The sequence below is a fragment of the Carassius auratus genome, chromosome 16, assembly GCF_003368295.1.
Source record: "Carassius auratus strain Wakin chromosome 16, ASM336829v1, whole genome shotgun sequence".
Taxonomy (NCBI): domain Eukaryota; kingdom Metazoa; phylum Chordata; class Actinopteri; order Cypriniformes; family Cyprinidae; genus Carassius; species Carassius auratus.
This window is the reverse complement of record NC_039258.1, coordinates 4,949,211-4,969,362: the sequence shown is the minus strand read 5'-3', so window position 1 is coordinate 4,969,362 and position 20,152 is coordinate 4,949,211. Positions and strand designations below refer to the sequence as shown.

Sequence of the window (20,152 nt, the reverse complement as noted above, 5' to 3'; positions counted from 1 at the left end):
TCTTGAGACCCCGGCCTGGGTACATGCCCAAAGTTCCTACCACTCCTTTTAGGAATCAGGTGGTGAGCTTGCAAGTGCTGCCCCAGAGGAGGCAGACCCAGCCCTGGTGCTGCTCTGTCCAGTACGTGCGCTCCACACTTACGTAGACAGAACTCAGTGCCTTAGGACCTCAGACCAGCTCTTTGTCTGTTACGGAGGCCAGCAGAAGGGAAAGGCTGTCTCCAAGCAGAGGTTATCCCACTGGATAGTGGATGCTACTGTCCTGGCTTATCAGGCTCAAGACCTGCCATGCCCCCTAGGGGTGAGAACTCACTCAACTAGGAGTGTAGCTTTCTCCTGGGCGCTGGCTAACAGACATCAGTAGAGCTGTGGGCTGAGCGACACCTAACACATTCACAAGATTTTATAATCTAAATTCTGATTCTGATTCTGATTCTGATGTAGAGCCCGTGTCCTCCCAGGTACTTGCCCCTTTGGGCCAGTAAGGACCTGCTCGGTGTCAATCCGCTTGCTGCACCATTCCACTCCACGGACTGTATACGTGCGCTATTCCCCTCAGGTGAGTTCCTCAGTTCAGAAGCCTGGGTTCCTCCATCACTGTTGATGTCCAGCACTTCTGTACATGCCCCTGCGGTGAGCCCTGTGTGGGACTAGGTGCCTCCCATTTGTTGTGATTCCCCTACTGGGCAATCCCACATGTGTATGTCCACAGTAAGTCTCTTCGCAGCATGTGTCTTTCCCTTGGCAAGCCCCTTGCCAGCTCTGTCGTTGAAACCTCCAGCCTGCGGGCTGGGTACCTCAGAGTTCATGTGTATCACCACCTTGGTGGACACCTGCCCTTGTAAGTCCTCCTACAAGCAGGCAGCCTGCTACCATACGTCCAGCTGGAATATGCTACCCAGTGTGTTCTGTGTAAGCTATAGACCCTCACTCATGCTGGCCTCATGGCTGGGTCACTGGCTCGGCTCCTCAGCGAAGACTTGAATGCGAATTGCTCGCGCTGCTCCTTATATACTCCCTCTGCGGGACGGAGCTCGCGATGCAAATTCCGCAGACCAAGGTACTCGGCGTACCCTTGGCTCGTTTTGTAACCACTCGAAGATGATTGGGCTCTTGGGCGAGATCCCATTCGTCAGTCTCTTTCTGAAGTAACGTCTCCGTTCCCTCCTTCAGGGAACGAGGGTTACATACATAACCAAGTCATGTTTTATTCATTGTTTTATGTCATAAGCCTAGTGCCCACAACAGCAGCGGAAGCAAAGGTCTGTGCTGAGGGAAACATGGCACGTTCAGGTGATTTCATTTTATTGTATTTCCTCTTTTCAGCAGTGAGTCATCCCTCTGGTCGAAGCGTTCAACAGATTTAGAGTGATTTCATCAAAATCCTTTCATCGCTCCAAAGTAAAGTGCCATGGACTGTGTGTTTGTGGTTTCAGAGGGCAGTGGCAAGCTTGTTGAGAAAATGGTGCTATTTAAATGGAAATAGATGGCCCAGTGAACACTACGAGACAGAAGTGTGTCACCTTGATTACATTTAAAGACTTGCAGTTTACACAACTAACTACAGACTAGGTTGACCCCAAAAGTCTTATTGTTCTTTTACAAACTCACAAAGTGTAAGAGTTCTTGACAACATCAACAAACAACAGGGAGGAGGGCTTGCAGTCATTTTCTTGTACAGAACATGAAGAACAAGAAGATAAACAGTATGGATGAGACTGCGACTGGGGAGACGTGGGCAGCAGCTTGCTGGCACTTTGATGGCTTGTCTTTTTTTTTTTTCTTTCCATCGGGAATTGTGGCCCACTGATTAAAGTGTAAAAAAAATAAAAAATTGATGTGAATTATTTTCCCCCTTAGACTATGCTTCTCAAACTATATATTAGTACAACTAAGCATTTACTGTATATCAAGTCTTCATTTCACTAACAGAAAAAAATATAGATGATATAAAAATATATATATCTTTTACATTTCTTGTGTTTATCAATGATTCATTTACTGTATTTAATAAAAAATACAACAAAAATGCGAAATACTATTACAATTTAAAATATTTTTTCTGTTTCATTCGGTAATTTAATAGTATCAACATATACATAAAAAATTGTGTCTTTTTAATGTTTTAAAAAATAAGATTCTTATGCTCATCAAACTTATATTTACTGTATTGTTTTAAAAAAATACTGTAAAAATAATATTGTTCATTTTCAGCAGCTATTACTCCAGTCTTCAGCATCACATGATCCTTCGGAAATCATTTTAATATGCTGATTTGCTGGAAAACGGTTATACATTTTTGCAGATATAAAATTTTTGTTCAGTTTGAAGTATACTTTATGAATTTCTTCCTCTAAATTATATAAAACAATTATATTTATATATTTTTTTAAACTCTATATGTAAAAAAAAAAAGATTTCTCATGACATGACATGATGTGATAGTTCTATAAAGCTATTGACACCATAACTATTGTGTAATATTATCTAAGATTATTCAAATTGATGATTTTAGTCATACAACCCACCATGGTATTTAACAATTTCCTTTGTAAATGTCTGAAAACCATGGTACTTTTTAATAGAGGCTGTTTACCACCCTAAAACAAGTGCTTAAATGGAACAAAGATGTAGAATATTACAAAGCAAATTCTGATTCATCCTCATTCTCCTCCCACAATCACCCGCACAGAAAACAAACAAATCATGCATGTTGGAAGGCTTTCTGTGGTCTTAATCACTGCGCGTCTGCAGCGAGGTGACTCATCCTCCACTGTGCTCTCATCATCCTTTACCTGATTCTTACAGAAACTCTTTAAACATGACAACATCTCCAGGGACTAACAGGGGTCAAATGATGCCTGCAGAAACACAATGTGATTATGGAAATTCCCCTCACAATCGCTGCAGATGTGTAAACAGCCCTGCTGTTGATTCTGAACGCTGTGTTTACACTCATTACAGAGGTTCAGTTCTCGTCACAGGCCGCTGTTGTCCTCTGTTCACTGCCTGCCATATAATCAATAAATCAAAGCACAGGGGGACGATTTGCTCATGCACATTAACAAATAAAGGCTTTCTTAAAACCTATGTGACCCTAATGACATCATGCTTTCCACTTATATCCTAATAGTTTTGCCAGATAAAGACATTTATTAAACTTTTTTTCATTCTACATACCCATAAGATCAGTTAAAAAACAAAATGAAAGGAAAGGAAATATATTTATGTCAGTTCTTCTATAGCAATGGAAATCAAATAAAAACTCTTATTCTTAGATAGCTCCTCTCAGAAAAAGACCCCAGTGATATCACATGTCCCCAGATACAGAAAACATCTAAACGTTTCAAAGTGTTCTTAGATTTGACAAGGTGTGCAATCAAAAGTCAGTTCTCAGCATGAACTCAAACATGTATATTCAAATCTCTTATCTGCTTCACACAGAAATGGTTCTTGACTCTAGAATGAGTCAATCATTCGTTCGTTATCTGGCTCGGCTCGATGTTCATCTTCAGTTCTCTCTGTTTGAGTAAATGAATTACTCCGGGATATTGGTTTGTTTTAACTCAGAGGGAGTGTCAGCCACATCAAAAAAAGTTAACAGCTTAAGTCATTTGTGGATTAATGCGTATTGGAGATGCAAACCGTTTCAAACAATTCAGTTCGATTTGTTGAACTGGTTCAAGAAGATCCGGTTACATCGAGTGATTCATTCGCAAACCGGATATCACTACACTGCAGTGAACGTGCTCACACAGACACGGAAGAGAAGACAGTGCTGAATAAGTCGTAGTTTTTGCTTTTTTTGGACCAAAATGTATTTTCGATGCTACAACGAATTCTAACTGTCCCTCTGATGTCACATGGACTACTTCGATGATGTTTTTCTTAACTTTCTGGACATGGACAGTATACCGTACACACAGCTTCAATGGAGGGACTGACAGCTCTCGGACTAAATCTATAATATCTTAAACTGTGTTCCAAAGATAAACAGAGGACTTACGGGTTTGGATTTCTGTTTACAGTAGTTTAAATGACAAATATATACATGAATTTCATGTGTACTGCCATGAATATGCCATATCTGTGTGCAAGAATAAACTTCACACTTCAAGCTGTACAACTACTTAAAACTTCCCATGCTGGCTTTTTCAACCTACCTCCAAATTTATTTTAAGATATTTTTTATTAACACTGGTTTAATGTTTGTCCATCTGGAACATTTATTTTTCATGAGCTGTATATTTTAAGATGTACTATGTTTTGATAAATCACATGCAAAGAATGTAAAGAGTTTTGAAATAAAATGTTTTTTTGTTGTTGTTGTTGTTGTTTTTTTATTCCAAATAGGAAATGAAATGATCAAAACGTACACGGACCAGACGGGCTTTGGTTCTACTAGCGATTTGAACAGTATGCCGTAAATACATTTTCAATGGAGGAACAGAAAGCTCTCAGACTAAATTTAAAATATCTTAAACCTGTTCCGAAGATGAACGGAGGTCTTACGGGTTTGGAACCACATGAGGGTGAATCATTAATTACATAATTTTCATTTTTGGGTGAACTAACCCTTTAACCCTTATGAAACAAAAATATATTGCAATATATTGGAAAATATAATGTAATATATTAGGCATATATTCTTATATATATTTATATTTTTCCAATATATTGCAATATATTAAAAGCGGCAATCATTTGTATATTTTGCAATATATTATATAATATATGTATCATCAATATATTACTAATGTATTCACATATATAAAATATTAGAAAATAAAAAGGGAAAATAATATATTACAATATATCACAATATATTTTAAGAAATATATTGGTAAATATATTTTCCTTTCGTAAGGGAATACAAGACTGAGGAGAGAGGTGTTATAATAATGTAAAATATGTAGAAAATAATGTGCTTTTCAAGCAACCTAGAATGAGAGCCTGTTGTAGTACACCCCCAAAACAAAATCAAGACTTTGTAAAAGAGCACAATAGGACCCCTTTAAGTGAGACTTGTGTTCTGGATGTTTCATCAGTTGTAAGCCTGTAAGATTTTACGTGCAAGAACTACACACAGAATAGAGATCATTCTCTTTTCTAAAACAGGCCTAAATATTATCTTCAAATTTCTCAGACATGTCCAGCTAAGCTAGATTGATTCCTGACACGTAAACAAACAACTTGAAAGAAATTGGTTGTTTTTCCATTTACATAGAACAAGATAAAAAGCAGAAAAATTATGGTTGAGACGTGGGCAGCAGTTTGATTTTTCAGGCAACATATTTACAGCATAAAAGAATGACTAGTCTTGTAGTTTGCGCTTGGCTTGAGGAATACAAAAAGTACATGGTGAACTCCAAAGAAAGCAAGACATTATGAAACCACTGGATTATTTCTCAAGTCAGAATGCAAAATGTTCTTTTCTTTAAAATCAATTGTGTGTCCACATGGACATGGAGCAAGTGAAAATCTGAAGTGAAATTTCTGTGTTGTAATGCAGTATCTGAGATGGGATTGTCTGTGAACACCTTTTTTTAAAATTATTTATTAAACTGTCCTGACACAGAATGAGACGACAGCATTACACAGACTTCCCATGATGCAATTCCCTCACATGTGCTAGATTTTTTTTTCATTATAATCAGTAACAATTAATAATTTTGACTTTTCCAGAGACAATATCTATTCTACAGGTATATTTAAAAATAAATGAAAAAGTAAAGTTGTCTAAACTATTCTTTTGAGGTAAAAGTACTTTTTTTAGGTGGGATAAATTCTGGGTTTGGCTGCTAAATGCTGCAGTTGTGCCAAAAAGCATCTCTAGCTTAAAATTTGATCAAATAATTTTACAAGCAAAACAGCCAAGATATAAATGCACAATTCTGAGGAAATAAGTCAGTTTTGCAAGATGTAAATTCAGAATTTCTATCTCACAATTTGGACATTAGAGTTGTGAGATTATATTTAGCAATTCTAAAGATATACAGTATGTCATAATTCTAAGTTTAGACCTGTCTCTCAATTCTGAGGATGAAATTAGAAGATATTAAATTAAAATCGCAAGGAAAAAGTCGCAATTGACTTTTTTCCTTTTCAGCTTATGGCTGTTTTCGAGTCAATTCTGGTTCTCAAAATGGCTGTATTTTAATAATAATAATAATAATAATAATACGGTAAATGCGCTCTTGTACTGTGACTCCTTTCAACATTAGCTTGAGTAAATATATTATTAAATGTATAGAACATAAACATTGCTTTAACCTTGCAGAAAAATGAGTGTGTGCTTGAGCTCCATTCCCTACCATTTACATTCTGAACACAGATGTGATTGTTTGAGCTCTTGGCAAGGTGGGACTCTGTCAGTCCAACTCTGGATTCATTCTGCTGAGTCATTACACAAAATGATATTATGTTGACAGAGACAAATGCCTCAGGAGGCAGTGCTCTAAAATGACTTTGTTCCAAGGTATATTTAATCTTGAGAGCTGGACGCATTTCGATACAACAGAGCACAGATTCAGTCCTATAAGAGCATTTCATTCCCGCTTTGGTGTCGGTCATGTGCATGTGGATTTTGCCAGTTGTTTGTCATGTTTATCACACTGACTGTTGAAAGCTGGACGTAATGTGCATTTAAAAGGGAAGTGTGCTATTTGTGCACCAAGGCACATAGTTTTTTGGACATTTTGTCATCCGCAGGGCAAAAATCTGCGAAATCATTTGTCATTGCAAATGCTAAATTAAATTAGCACAGTCTGAAACTGACATGTTGGGAGAGATAATAGCTGCTGTTACTGATTCAATGAAAATAGCATAAGCACAAGCATGAAAAAATCTAAAACAGCAGATGAACAACCAAAAAGCCACTATACAACAAAATAGGAAATTGTTCAAAATCAGCCACCAGTCACTCATATGTGAGTATTGATGTGGACTTTTTTACATGTTAAAGGAATAGCTCTACCAAAAATGAAAAAAAAAAAAAATTGTTTCTTCATCAGACGTCAACAGATTTGGAGAATTTTAGCATCACATCAATTGCACACCAGTGGATCCTTTGCAGTGAATGGGTGCCATCAGAAGGAGAGCCCAAACAGCTGATAAAAACATCACAATAATCCACAAGTTATCAACACAACTTCAGAATGATGGCCAGAGGGTGAGTCAATTTTCAACAAATTTCACTTTTGGGTGAACTATTCCTTTAATACATTAAACACGTGAGTAACACATGATAAACCAGCTGCAAAGGTCAGTCGCTGTGTTATAAGGCTTAGAAGAGCAAATCCCTCCCTAATCTACAGACGGGACTGTACTTCTGTTTACACTGGGATTTAAATCTTTCACTGGATCTCCAGCACCAGAAACTGCTTAACTATTAAATATTACGCAATATGAAAACTGTTAATGGCTGAAAAAATTGTGCGCTAATGAACGGCGTGCTCATAGAGCCTCTCATTTTCAAGGCCACTCTTATTATATAGGTTGAATTATAAAATAAGAAATGGATTTAAAAAAAATAACATTACAGTCTTATGAACTATATTACTAGGTGCAGGTTTTTTTTTTAAATTGATGATTTTATTTTTTACTGAACATTGCTGAGGCTGTTTCATTAAAAACCAACATACCAAGATTTTAACATAGTTAAGGCTTCAAAGCATGCTTAAAAATTCCTCGCCCATGTTCTCTCTAATGGCTGTTGCTTTTTATATAATGTAATTAAGTATAAAAAAAGATAGACAGATATTTTTATTGATTGCTGAGGGGTAATCAGTTGCAAAACAACATCAGCATCAACCATGCACAAAACCATATAATGCAATTAAATGAGACAGACAGAAGTTTATTGCTGTGAAACAAATGTTTACAGCATTAGTTAGCAGTGCTATCACTAACAGAAGTACGAGGCCTGGAAATGGCAAAAACTGCACAAAAATCGTACAGAATAATAAAAAAAAAAAACTGACTTCCTGTTGGGTTTTTGATTTTGCACCAAGATACTTTTTTGTATGTAATGGTGTGTCACACGCGTGTACCGATTTTAGCACATGTATGTAAAACACAGCTCTAGGTGAACTCTGATGCATGTGTACAGGTGGCGCTGTCGAGCCATTTTGCCACACCCACTTATGAAACCTATATCAGATATACATTTTCACCAGTTCTGATGCTTGTGCAAAGTTTCCTGAGTTTTGGACATTTAGGTCCTCAAAAATGTGATTTACTTTGGAGGAGAAGAAAAAGAAGAAGAAGAAGAAGAAAAGGAGCAATTGCGATAGGGTCCTCACACCATCGTTGCTCGGGACCTAATACATTTTTATGCAGTCCCACACAACAACCCTTTTTAAAGTCTTAATAATTCAGCTTTTTCCATCTGTCCCATAAATCACTGACTAGTTTGTGCCCGTGCACTATTAATAAATGAAGTGTGGCTGCATGATAAATCGCTGTAGCCTGAACTAGTAAAGCTCCTACCACCTGGAGGACGCTGACCGGCTTCTCTGGATTTAGCATTTACAGTGTTACGCAATACCATGAGCTGACCATAATGCTGTAGATACAGAAAAAAAAAAAAAAAGAATTCATTGTTACAGTGCTCAAAACAAAAACAACACAAACAGTGATTCTGTTCCAAAACCTATTGAGCAGACTACATAGGCAATACGTTGAAATATGTTCCAAAAGCGTGATTATTACCATATTTAATTCTAATCAAATTAAAAAAGGAAGCATTCTATGCATCTTGGAGATGAAAATCCTAGAATGCATTTTGGTAAATTGGTGGAGTGAGAGAAATTTCTTCTTGCAAAGCAGCTCACTTTGTATTGGAACAGAGCCACAGTTTTAATTGAAAACCTTTTTTTATGTGCTGTAAATAAGTGATCCATCAACACTGAAGTGAAACCTTTATTTTGAAAGAATTGAAGAGAGACAAGCTGTCGTGATGTTCAATCTTTCATGTGACTGTGTCTTTCAGAGAAAATGGAGCAGAATTTTAATTTCACTAATAGATGAGAATAGGTCCCCGTGCAATTAGAGAAATAGAAAATAAATGGTGTGCAAGGACATGACATGAAATTTATCTCATACGAAAATGCATTTTATAGCTTTTGAAATCTGAACGCAGAACAAAAGTGTGTGGATTTGTTAAGTGCTATTGTTTTAATAATAAACTAAAGGGAAAATATCATTTTGGGGTCTGTTAATATATATATTACTGACCCCAAAGTCAGAATATCATATATATATATATATATATATAACTAAATGCTGTTTTTCTAATATTTCTATTCATCAAATAATCCCTATTTTTATGTGTGAATTACATTTAAAAAAATTAAAATAGAAAACATTCTGAAACCAATACAAGTAGTTTTGGTGAGAGAAAAAAAGTTTTTAAAATCTTTCCAAACCCAACATTTGAACAGTAAATATATAATACAATACATGCATACACACAGCTGCATCAAATACACATCTCATGTTATATATCACACTATGATTAAGTCATAGAAGGAAAGAGTGAAGATCATAACTGATCTTCCAGTGGAACAAATGACACTGTAACCTTGAACAGTCGATAAAGCATCTGTCATTTTAGTGACACGAGAAAAGCAAATGGTTGTCAAGATTTCAACCTTTACATTTCACCATAAAATGAGTACCTTTAATGGCTGTCCTACTCCAAGGCTCTTATTACGAGTGAGATTTATTATCTGAAACATGATTGTCAGAGTGTCTATGTTCTGTATGAACCGAGAGAAAGGTTATGTTCATTATAGATAAATCAAATCCTCTGGTGGGTCTGCGCTTCTCTGAATATTTAATCTGAACTCAAACGTCAAAGAATACTAAACTGTACCGATGAATATTCACAGGCTGCACTTTACATTGATTTTACCAGTGTTCTTGAGAACGATGTAAAGCAGAGCAATGTGTCAGACTTCATTTCACAATGCACTGCAAAGATTTATCCAAAATGTTCCAAATATTAAATAATACTATTCTATTTCTAGTTTCCTTTGCAATGTAATGTTTTATACATATCAGATGCATTTAAACTCCCCACTAAGGACAGCTTTTTTAATATTTAGTCTATGATGACACACAACTAATGGCAACTAAGTTGTTTCAAGGTCTCAAGCTGCTTTTTGATTCAAGCTGGAAAGTTTTCTAGAAGCACATCTATGATGAAGAGCGCCGCCTAGAGTATGAGACGGAGGACACACTGAAGGAAAATCTGTTTTTCAACACCATGACAAAAATATCTTTATCTGAACTCAGCAGGCAGAACTTTTAGCAAAGGCATATGCATCATGATCATGTTTTAGGTCATGTTGAAAATTTTGAAATTTGTACTTAAATGTTTAAGAATCCATAGGAAAAATTTTATTTTATTTTAAAGACAGTTGGAGATAAATGAATGCTCAGCTCCGATTTCAGTCACAGAGTCGCTCTCAGGGAACATCGCTCTGACAATTCAAAACACAATACAAGGAATCAATATTTGAAGTAAATTGCTCTTAAATGAGCTTGAGTCTTATTGGAAGTGAATAAGATTGCTCAAGTTAAAGATGTTGTGTTTCTGTGAGAAGATCTTCATGCAGCGACTCAAACAGGATTCCTCAAAGGAGAGGACGGGATGCTTTCAAACGCATCAGTTTAGCTTCTGTGTTCTGTTTGTAGTATAAATCAAAAGTAGAATCATTGAAAGCTGCACAGCAAGACAGTTTGTCGCAGCTAACGTTTCTCTGTTAAAAAATGAATGAATAACAAACTAAAAACTATAATCATATCATTCATTTTATATGTTTCCATATTATTTAATAATCAGTTAATCAGTTAAAATACATAAAAAAAAACAACAACTCTAGCCTTAATTTACTAACAATTCTGGAAATTAAATTTTATTATTAATATTATTACTTACTTTCAACCTAGATTTTTCTGAAACTAGTCATTCAAGTAAAGTTAAATGGTGTTTATAATATGTAATTTAAGATTAAATGACAACAACACCAAAACTTGGAAGAGCACATCTATATGATTACAACAATGATTCCTGTGTGTCCAGTCTATGAACATCATGCAAAACCCACTACAACACCCAAAAGTCTTTAGAAATACATTAGTCTATCTTCTCTATAAATCTGTCTCATCATGCATGAACTCTTGTATCATCCAGGTGTTAAAGACTCTCTATGTAAGAGCATGCAGGTGCTGCTGCATCATGAGAGAGAGAAGAAAGAAAGATGGGACTCACTCTCAGAATGAAGCTCTCACCATGTCCCAGGTCTCTCGTACACGGACGTTTCTGATGAGTTTATGCAGCTGGTCACAGTAATGCGCATCTGTGTGCAGGATGAGGCACACACAGAGTAATCTGACCTTCTGAATACAGACCAAACCACTGAGACAGGGGAGGAATGGATCATACCAAATGCTTTATGTCACATACTCAGGGAGTAATAGATTCATACTGAAAGTTTTTCCTGTATAAGTTAGAATGACGGTAAAGATGCAAAAATATCGATTATAAATATGTCACAGCAATACTAATAAATAAAGGCATATATATATATATATATATATATATATATATATATATATATATATATATATATATATGTTTTTTATAGTAAAAATAAAACTAAAAACCATAAATAAATTTCCTTGACCCAAAATAAATGTTAAATGAAAAAAAAGATAACGTATATTCAATATTCAATATTTCAACAATTAAGTTTAACTCATGGTACTAAAATAAAAATAAAAACTATATAAAAAAGACTTCCAAATGGAAGTGACCATCCCAAGGACCAATCAGAGGTGTTCAGTTGAGTCACCGCTGCTGAAAAACGCTGTTTGTTCACCACTGACTGGATTTTCTAGCTAATTCTCTTATCAGAAGTAACAAAGTGAAGATGTACGAATGCAAGTAAGATATCAATTTCACAGTGTAAACAGCTTTAGAGATTGTTAAGGGAATTTTTGTAAGGGAGTGCTTGAAGTCGCTGGACTGAAGTGAAAATGTTCTTTGATAACGTAAATGTTCTTTGCTCTCTTTTTGTACAATGAATGTATTAGGCTAATTAGTAACTTACTATGTTTTTATTAAATTCACATTAAATACAAAGTCAGTTCTATAAAAAATAGTTTATGGTTTGACACCCATACCTGATACTTTTTTATGTAAAGTTATTCTTTATTAAGATTAGGTTATTAGATAGAGAACTGACATAATCTATAAAGGTACAAAATGCATTTACTTGCACATATTTGAGAATGATAATTCATGATATATTTTGGGAATATTTAGACTTTTTTTTTTTTTTTTTTATAAAACCCCTGCTGAAAGAAAACCGTTATTATTGGTTAAAAGTTTGTAATGTTATTTGTTATGGAAAGCATTAAATACTTTTTGTGATGGGTTTATCCTTTTTTTATTTTTATTTTTTTATTTTTTAGTAGGTACATAAGCCTATATCAGATTGTAGCTGCTGTGTGTCACATGACAAGCATGAGAGCATAAAAGCACAAGATCCATCCATCCATCCATCTATCTATGCATCACCTAATCTACAGCTTTCATGTAGATGAATGGAGCTATAAATCAGCATGAATGGTTTCAAGGTTTTTCACCGTTATGCTTTTCCTGACATGAATATTGCTGCTACTCTACAGGACAGTTGCCCTTCAGGACCGACTTTGGACACCCCTGGTCTAAACTGAATATCAAATATTCAAATTGATTCTGCTTTTTCAAGGACAAACTTGTTAACGTTCCTATGTCAGTTCTAAGAGATGTAATGTATGAGAAATGATTGATTGTGTTTACATGCTTGGCACATTTATCTGTATGTAAAACTAAATCAATAACTGGTTTTAATTTAAGCAGCATCATATACTAATATTATTTTTGTAATTAAACACAAATCATTATATCATTTTATAATGGCAATATGCGATTGATTAAATTCTAGTTTGCTGCTCTGATTTAAAATTTTCTATCAGAGGGCATTCTCTGTTGTAATCAGCTGTTGAAGTCAAAGAGCGGGTTTTCCCAGCAGAAATGAAGACTTGTTATGATATTGATTGATGGTGAGTGTCTGCCTCATGAGGTGGAAATCGATGGGCGCTCTGTGAATACCAGGAGAGCTGTGACAAATGCCTCTGATGCCTTCCCATGAATACCCTGGTGGGCTTTCATAAATAAGTCAGAGAGTCAATGGGTAGACACAGAGAGATTTGAACCAGCAATGAATTGTGTTAGCATCCTCCACACACTCTGCATCTGTATATAGGTGGATATTTGAACAAATGGCTGATTGTACCAATGCAGTAATTTTGGGCATTATGGGCAATATGAAGGCTGTTCTAAACTGTACAGGCTGCAAAATATATAAATAATAAAATTCAAAATAAATATACATGCATATATATAATTATTGCATTATTAGCATAGCAGCAAGTTAACGTAAGCTGTCTTCTAAAATTGCTTTTTCATAGTCTTGTTATAGATATACTCTGTCAGCCAAAAGTTTGGTATAATTAAGATTTGTAGTGATTTTAAGGCTGCATTTATTTGATCAAAAATACAGTAACATTGTGAACTATAAGCTTTAGTCCTGTAATGCAAAGCTGAATTTTTAGCATCATTAATCCAGTCAAGACAAGTCCGTTCACCTTAGAGCTTTGAACAAAATACACTGCGTCAAAGCAACTGAACAACATTCATTAGGAAAACAGTGTCAATAATGCAAAATGACAGTTAAAGGCAGTTCATCATTGAATTCAGTGATGTCATCTCAGTTCAGTCTAAATAGTGTCTGTGCATTTATTTGCAATCAGAGGCGACAGCGGCAAGGAACTGAAACTCCATTGGTGACAGAATGAAGAAAAAAATATTGGGAGAAAACGGGGGGGGGGGGGGGGGGGCATTTCTCCTCCAGACGAAACCAGTAGTTCAATTCCAGGCTGCAGCAAAGTCAGATTGTGCAGAAGAATCATCTGTTTCCTGTGGTCTTGTCCTGGTGGTCCTCTGAGACAAGGTCTTTACAGGGGATCTGTATCTGGGGCTCTAGTTGTCCTGGTCACCACTGTTTTTCAGGGATGTAGAAATCCTTTCTAGGTGCTGATCCACCATCATGCCTGGATACGTACTGGACTAGGGTGACTGCAGTGACCCTCTGATCTGGATACAGACTGGATCTGGTGGCTACGGTGACCTCGGAACAAGAGAGAAACAGACTAATATTAGCGTAGATGCCATTCTTTTAATGATGTAGAAGGTACATTGGGTGTTATGTGAAGTGTTTCCGGTTCCGGTTTACCTAATAAATGCAGCCTAAAAATCCTTTAACAGATTTGGATATTAGAAGTGTAATTGTGTGTTATGTGTATGCCAGGTTAAAGAGATGGATCTTTAATCTAGATTTAAACTACGAGAGTGTGACTGCCTCCCGAACAATGCTATGTAGGTTATTCCAAAGTTTAGGCGCCAAATAAGAAAAGGATCTGCTGCCCGAAGTTGATTTTGATATTCTAGGTATTATCAAATTGCTTGAGTTTTGAGAACGCAGCGGACGTAGAGGAGTATAATGTAAAAGGAGCTCATTCAAATACTGAGGTACTAAACCATTCAGGGCTTTATAATTAATAAGCAATATTTTAAAATCTATACGATGTTTGATAGGGAGCAAGTGCAGTGTGGACAGGACCGGGCTAATATGGTCATACTTCCTGGTTCTAGTAAGACCTCTTGCTGCTGCATTTTGGACTAGCTGTAGTTTTTTTTTACTAAGCGTGCAGAGCAACCACCCAATAAAGCATTACAATAATCTAACCTCGAGGTCATAAATGCATGGATTAATATTTCTGCATTTGACATTGAGAGCATAGGCCGTAATTTAGATATATTTTTGACATGGAAAAATGCAGTTTTACAAATGCTAGAAACGTGCAAATGATCCTTCAGAAATCATTCTAATATGCTGATTTGCTGCTCAAGAAACAACTTATTATTTTCAATGTCATTTGATTTTTCAGGAGTCTTTGATGAATAGAATGTTTCAAAGAAATGCATTAATTTGATTATTAAATAATTAAATAGATTTTTTCTTTTATTTTTTTGTAACATTATAAATGTCTTTACTGTCACTTTCATCAATTTAATGCATCCTTGTTGATTAAAATGGTTAATTTCTATAAATAAATAATTCCTTTCCCCAAACTGTTGATGCTGACAATTCAGCTTTGCATAATAGGACTAAATTACATTTAAAAACAACATTTTAAATTTTATTTAAATTTTCAATAATATTTCACAATTTGCTGTCTTTACTGTATTTTTACTCAAATAAATGCAGCTATGGTGACCATAGTAGACTTCATTATATATATATAATATTGAACAGTCTTAACCTATAGTGCCTTAAAAACAACCTTGAGGTTTTGCAGCAAAGCTCTAGGGTCTGTATCCCCCTTAATCATCATTATCTATATGAAAGACTGACTGCGGAACAGCAGGGTTGAGATGGCAGCCGCAGGAACCGATGACCTTCAGCAGAAACCGTCTTAGATGCTAGCGGCCCTCCTTCACATGTCTGTCAGGTACTGAGGCAGTCACATGACCCTTATTTCCACATATTGGTGAAGAAAGCAAGAAAAGCCACTATTTGCATGTGAAAGGGAAACATATTCACAAATGTCAGGATTCTCATGAATGTGATAATAGCTTGCTAAGAGAAAATGCACATTTCCAGTGCTTGCTAACAGTCAAGAAAGCACACAGGAGATTTTTTTTCCATTGTTCACATTGTTTACTTTGTTTCCTGAAGCAGATTAAACACTTAAGTCCCCACGAGGTGAATTTTGATGAGATTTTCTCACGTATAGAGACGTGTTACATCTACAGTATTAGCAAAATCAATAGGAAACTGAAGGTTTGTTTAAAGGTGATTTTTTTAAGCTATTGGATTTCTGTAAATAGGGCACAACATACCCTATTTTTATGTCATTTTAAACATCTTACAGAAATTATGTTGCTTCTTTGGTGTCACAAATTTAAGGTAATGTTACATTTGGGGAAAACGTGGTAATAGGACTGCTTTGAAAACGTGTTTGGCAATTAAATTTAATGAATATTGATTTTTTTATATACAATAAATTAAATACAAAATGTTACATCATTGTATGATAAAAAAAAAAAAAAAACATGCATTCAAAAAAAATAAAATAATGTTTTGGCAATTAAAATGTATTATTAGGTTTTTTACTACAATTATCAAACCAATAATCAAGAATCAAATATCAATGTTAACATTATTGTCAAATTACTATATATATATATACATGTAGATATTTCTTGTTAAAAATTTGTTTATATATCATATAAATTATTGCAGAATAAAAAATCGAAATATAAAATCGAAATGCTTTTAAACAAAATATTTGACACTATTGTGTGAGTGGCACAATACTGTATTCATAGAAAGTGGCATATACTGTATTCTTTAAAAGAAAAGCACATTTTGATATATGAGTTTTGTGATCGGCTTTAAAAGATAATTCATTTCTTTGTTGGAGAGATTATGCATCACTTTAAGCAGCAATAAAATCTTGCAAGGATGAATTCTACACCTTTTGAATCTTATGCAGCATTTGTGAAATGCAAGCAGCGAATGATTCAAATCACATCTCATAAACGATTTAAATGGAAAATGATGGAGAGCTTTGAAGTTTTTTATTACATTTGAACAGAATATTTGAGATTTGAGTCCATATTGAGCAGAAAAGCCCCCGAGCCGTTGGATGGACATGTTGAGGGTAAAATTAATATTGGCAGGAAATCAGGAGAGGAGATATGAGCACCTACCGTTTGCTTTGAGCGGCCAGCAGAGGCCAACGATGCCCGTCAGTGATACGACTCCCACACCGCCATACATTTTCCTGTGAACCCGGCATATCAGATGAACAGATACCTCAAATTGGAAATGGGTTTTCATGAGCGCTTATGTTAACTCAGTTACAGCTACATCGCATGGCTGCTGGAAAATGTGCTGAAATTCAGAGTTCTGGCTTCAGATTAGGCTGTTACTGAGAATAAATCGTCCTCTTCAGCATGTCTGTCTTCAGGCCTACAAATGAACTAAGGGATATTTTTGAAGGACATATGAACTGCGCAAAGTTTAAGAATAAGAACCTTCTTGGGAAAAGTGGAGTCAAGGGAAAGTGGAAAATAAGCTCATGCTTGCCTGAATAATAAGTTATTATTCATTTCTGTGCATTTGTTGGGAGATTGTTCAAACTCTGATCATCACAACAGAGCTTCCTGCTGGGAGAAACAGTGTTTCTCTAGAAACAAGAGAGAAGAGACATCACAGAAAAGGGTCTGATGGAGACACTGTCTAGGAAGATGTCAAGGAGATGCTGCAGAGGAGCTACTCTACTGTACTGTCAGAAGTCAAAGGTCACGGACTGCATGAATGAAACCAGCATCTTCACAGAAAATGATTGGCAGATATCTACTTTAAGAATAAGCACCAGATACAATACCAGTTAAATGTTTGGAAAAACTGATTAAGATATTTTAATATTTTTGAAATCTTTTATAAACACCAAAAGTACATGTTTTAATTAAAAGTAAACTAAAGCTTACATGTGAAATATTATTACAATTTTAAATAACTGATTTCTGTTTGAATATATTTTGAAATGTAGTTTATTCCTGTGATATAAAACAGAATTTTCAGCCGCTATTACTCCAGTCTTCTAAAATGCTGAGTAGATGCTCAAAATGCTAAATATTTATTCATATTATTTAAAATTTCGGTTTAGCATATTAGAATGATTTTTGAAGGAATATGTGAAACTTAAAACTGAATATTCAGCTAATAAAAAGGTTATTTTAAGTTGTAATAAAATTTAACAATATTGTTTTACTGGATTTGTGATCAAATAAATGCAGCTTTGGTTAACAAAGGAGAATAAAAACAAACTCAACAAACTCCACTATTCCCTAAAACAAAACTGAATGAGAATGATTATATAAATGCAAAACTGCATGGTAAATTGCAATGAACAAACACATTTTTCCCTCCAGTATTATCTCAACATTTGACACTCTGCTTCAACACCACATAACCAAACGTTGAGGTGAAAAGGTTATGTATTATTCCACCATATCTCTATTTAATCAGTAGGGAAAAGCAACCAGATTCACTGAATGCTGTATCTGAAGCTGGGGATCAATCCTGATGCCTGCCTCTGAAAGCATTTGGGATTTGGTGCTCCAACTTGTTTCTCAGAGTCTTATCCACAATCTGTAGTGTCATGGTTTCCAGGCAAGACAGAAACAAATGTTTAGATGTTTATTTGCAACCTCATGCTAATGCAAATTTAACATGAGCCAAGACCTTGACGCTCTAAAATGTTTTATTTAGGAGTATTGCAAATATGTAGAAATATTATAGCGCTGCGTCAGTGTGCAGACATGCCCTCCTGGCATGTGTGTGTGTGTGTGTGTGTGTAGTCTGCCAGGGTTTATGCTCTTTAAATGGTTCATTAAAAATGCATCGTCTTCCTCAGAAAGCCGGTAAGATTTCTGTAGACAGAGCAGACCGGATATCACTTGTTGGCTGGGGTGATTGACAGGTTGTCTGACAGCTGCTGTATCTGTTTTTAATTTTGTGTCACACACTATGCAGTCTATGAGAACTCCTTGAGCTTAGGACTAGTTAGGAATCTAATTAGATAGCAGTAACACACACAAAGATTAACCCACTTAGTGAGACCCAATGACAAAACTCTTAATGTTTGTGTGAAATATTCCTTTAATGACAGAGAGGTGCATGAAAAATGTCACCTAGTTCATTGCTTCCATTCTATATGTTCCCGTTTTCTTTTGTAATTATTTGAAATCAATGATGATTATTCACTGAAATTTTGAAACAGTGTTCATAAACGTCTTCCTTAATTGTAGACAAACATGATGTGATTTTAATCAATTTACGGCTCCTGAAATGAATATATTAACAAATCTCAGGTGTTAACATTTTCTGTAAATCATCTTGCCTGAAAGGAAATAAAAATGAAATTATGTAAAGTATCATGATTCAGAAACATGCTCCTATCAGGGTTATTATTAACTAAAACTAAAACTAAAAAAAAGTTCATTAATTGAAATAAAAAAATTCATTAATTGAAATAACTGTAATAAAATTAAATATAAAAACCTAAATTTATTTTATTTTAGATAGTCACAAACGCATTTCTCATTTTTGTTTTCGTTTTAAGTGAACCAAATAAACTAAACCTAAAAATATAGGTTTACTTAGCTTAAACTAATAAAACTTTAATTGACATTCAAATGAAAATATATATAAGAACACATTTAAAATATTCTCTGAAATTAGAGTAAATCAATGATGCTAAAATAATACTGATATAATCATACATGACCTGTTTTGTAGATGCACAGATCAAATATAAATGGAGTACATTTGAGTGGAAAATAATATATTCTTAATCATTATTCCATTCACGTCCAGATTTTATGCTGCTAAAATCATGATTAAGTTATGTACAGTATCTGTGCCGACAACATGGCAAATGCTGATTACATTAATTAGAGTTTCTCACAATATTTTATGCATCCATACAATAACATTTTCCAGCTGATTACATAATGGCTGAAGCCTCTGGATATTAATGGTCAGATTCTGTTCTGTCTTCTGTATGGTTTGAATTTAATGAGATCAGTCGTTGCAGAGTTTAATTAGGCCAGACAGAAACAGCTGCAGGAGGTTGAGCTCACGGCAGCCTCTGGAAAAGCAAGCCTCTGCCAGGCCTCAACGTCGCTGTTTAAAAATATCTGACACCCTCGCCGTACCTGACAGTCCCGTCAATAACTGCCATTTATCATCCATATCTGCCTGCTTTCATTTAATTACTGCAATGAATCTAACGCAGGGCTGCAGTCTCAGACCTCCTTTATCCCTTTACTGTGAGCTTCTCCACAGTTGGTTCTGAGAGCATCCTGCAGATAAATAATAACTTTTATCTTGGTAAAACAGAGGCGTCAAGGTCATGGGTTTGATTCCCAAATAACACATGATAATAATGATAAAAATGTTTC

At 35.2% G+C, this 20,152-nt stretch overlaps 1 protein-coding gene and 1 long non-coding RNA gene across 2 annotated transcripts in view; one reads left to right on the top strand and one right to left on the bottom strand.

Annotated features, from left to right (window-relative positions):
* oxr1a (oxidation resistance 1a) overlaps window positions 1–11,402 on the bottom strand; it is a 123,517-nt gene extending 112,115 nt beyond the window's left edge. The window contains exon 1 of the mRNA XM_026283515.1: window positions 11,279–11,402. The gene's annotated coding sequence lies outside the window, so the exon portion shown is untranslated. The remainder of the gene's footprint in view (window positions 1–11,278) is intronic.
* Window positions 6,216–13,405, top strand: LOC113115848 (uncharacterized). The gene is made up of 3 exons (XR_003293949.1): window positions 6,216–6,929; window positions 7,014–7,171; window positions 12,487–13,405. It is a non-coding gene; the product is annotated as an uncharacterized LOC113115848 (long non-coding RNA).
* Window positions 13,406–20,152: the final 6,747 nt, after the last annotated feature.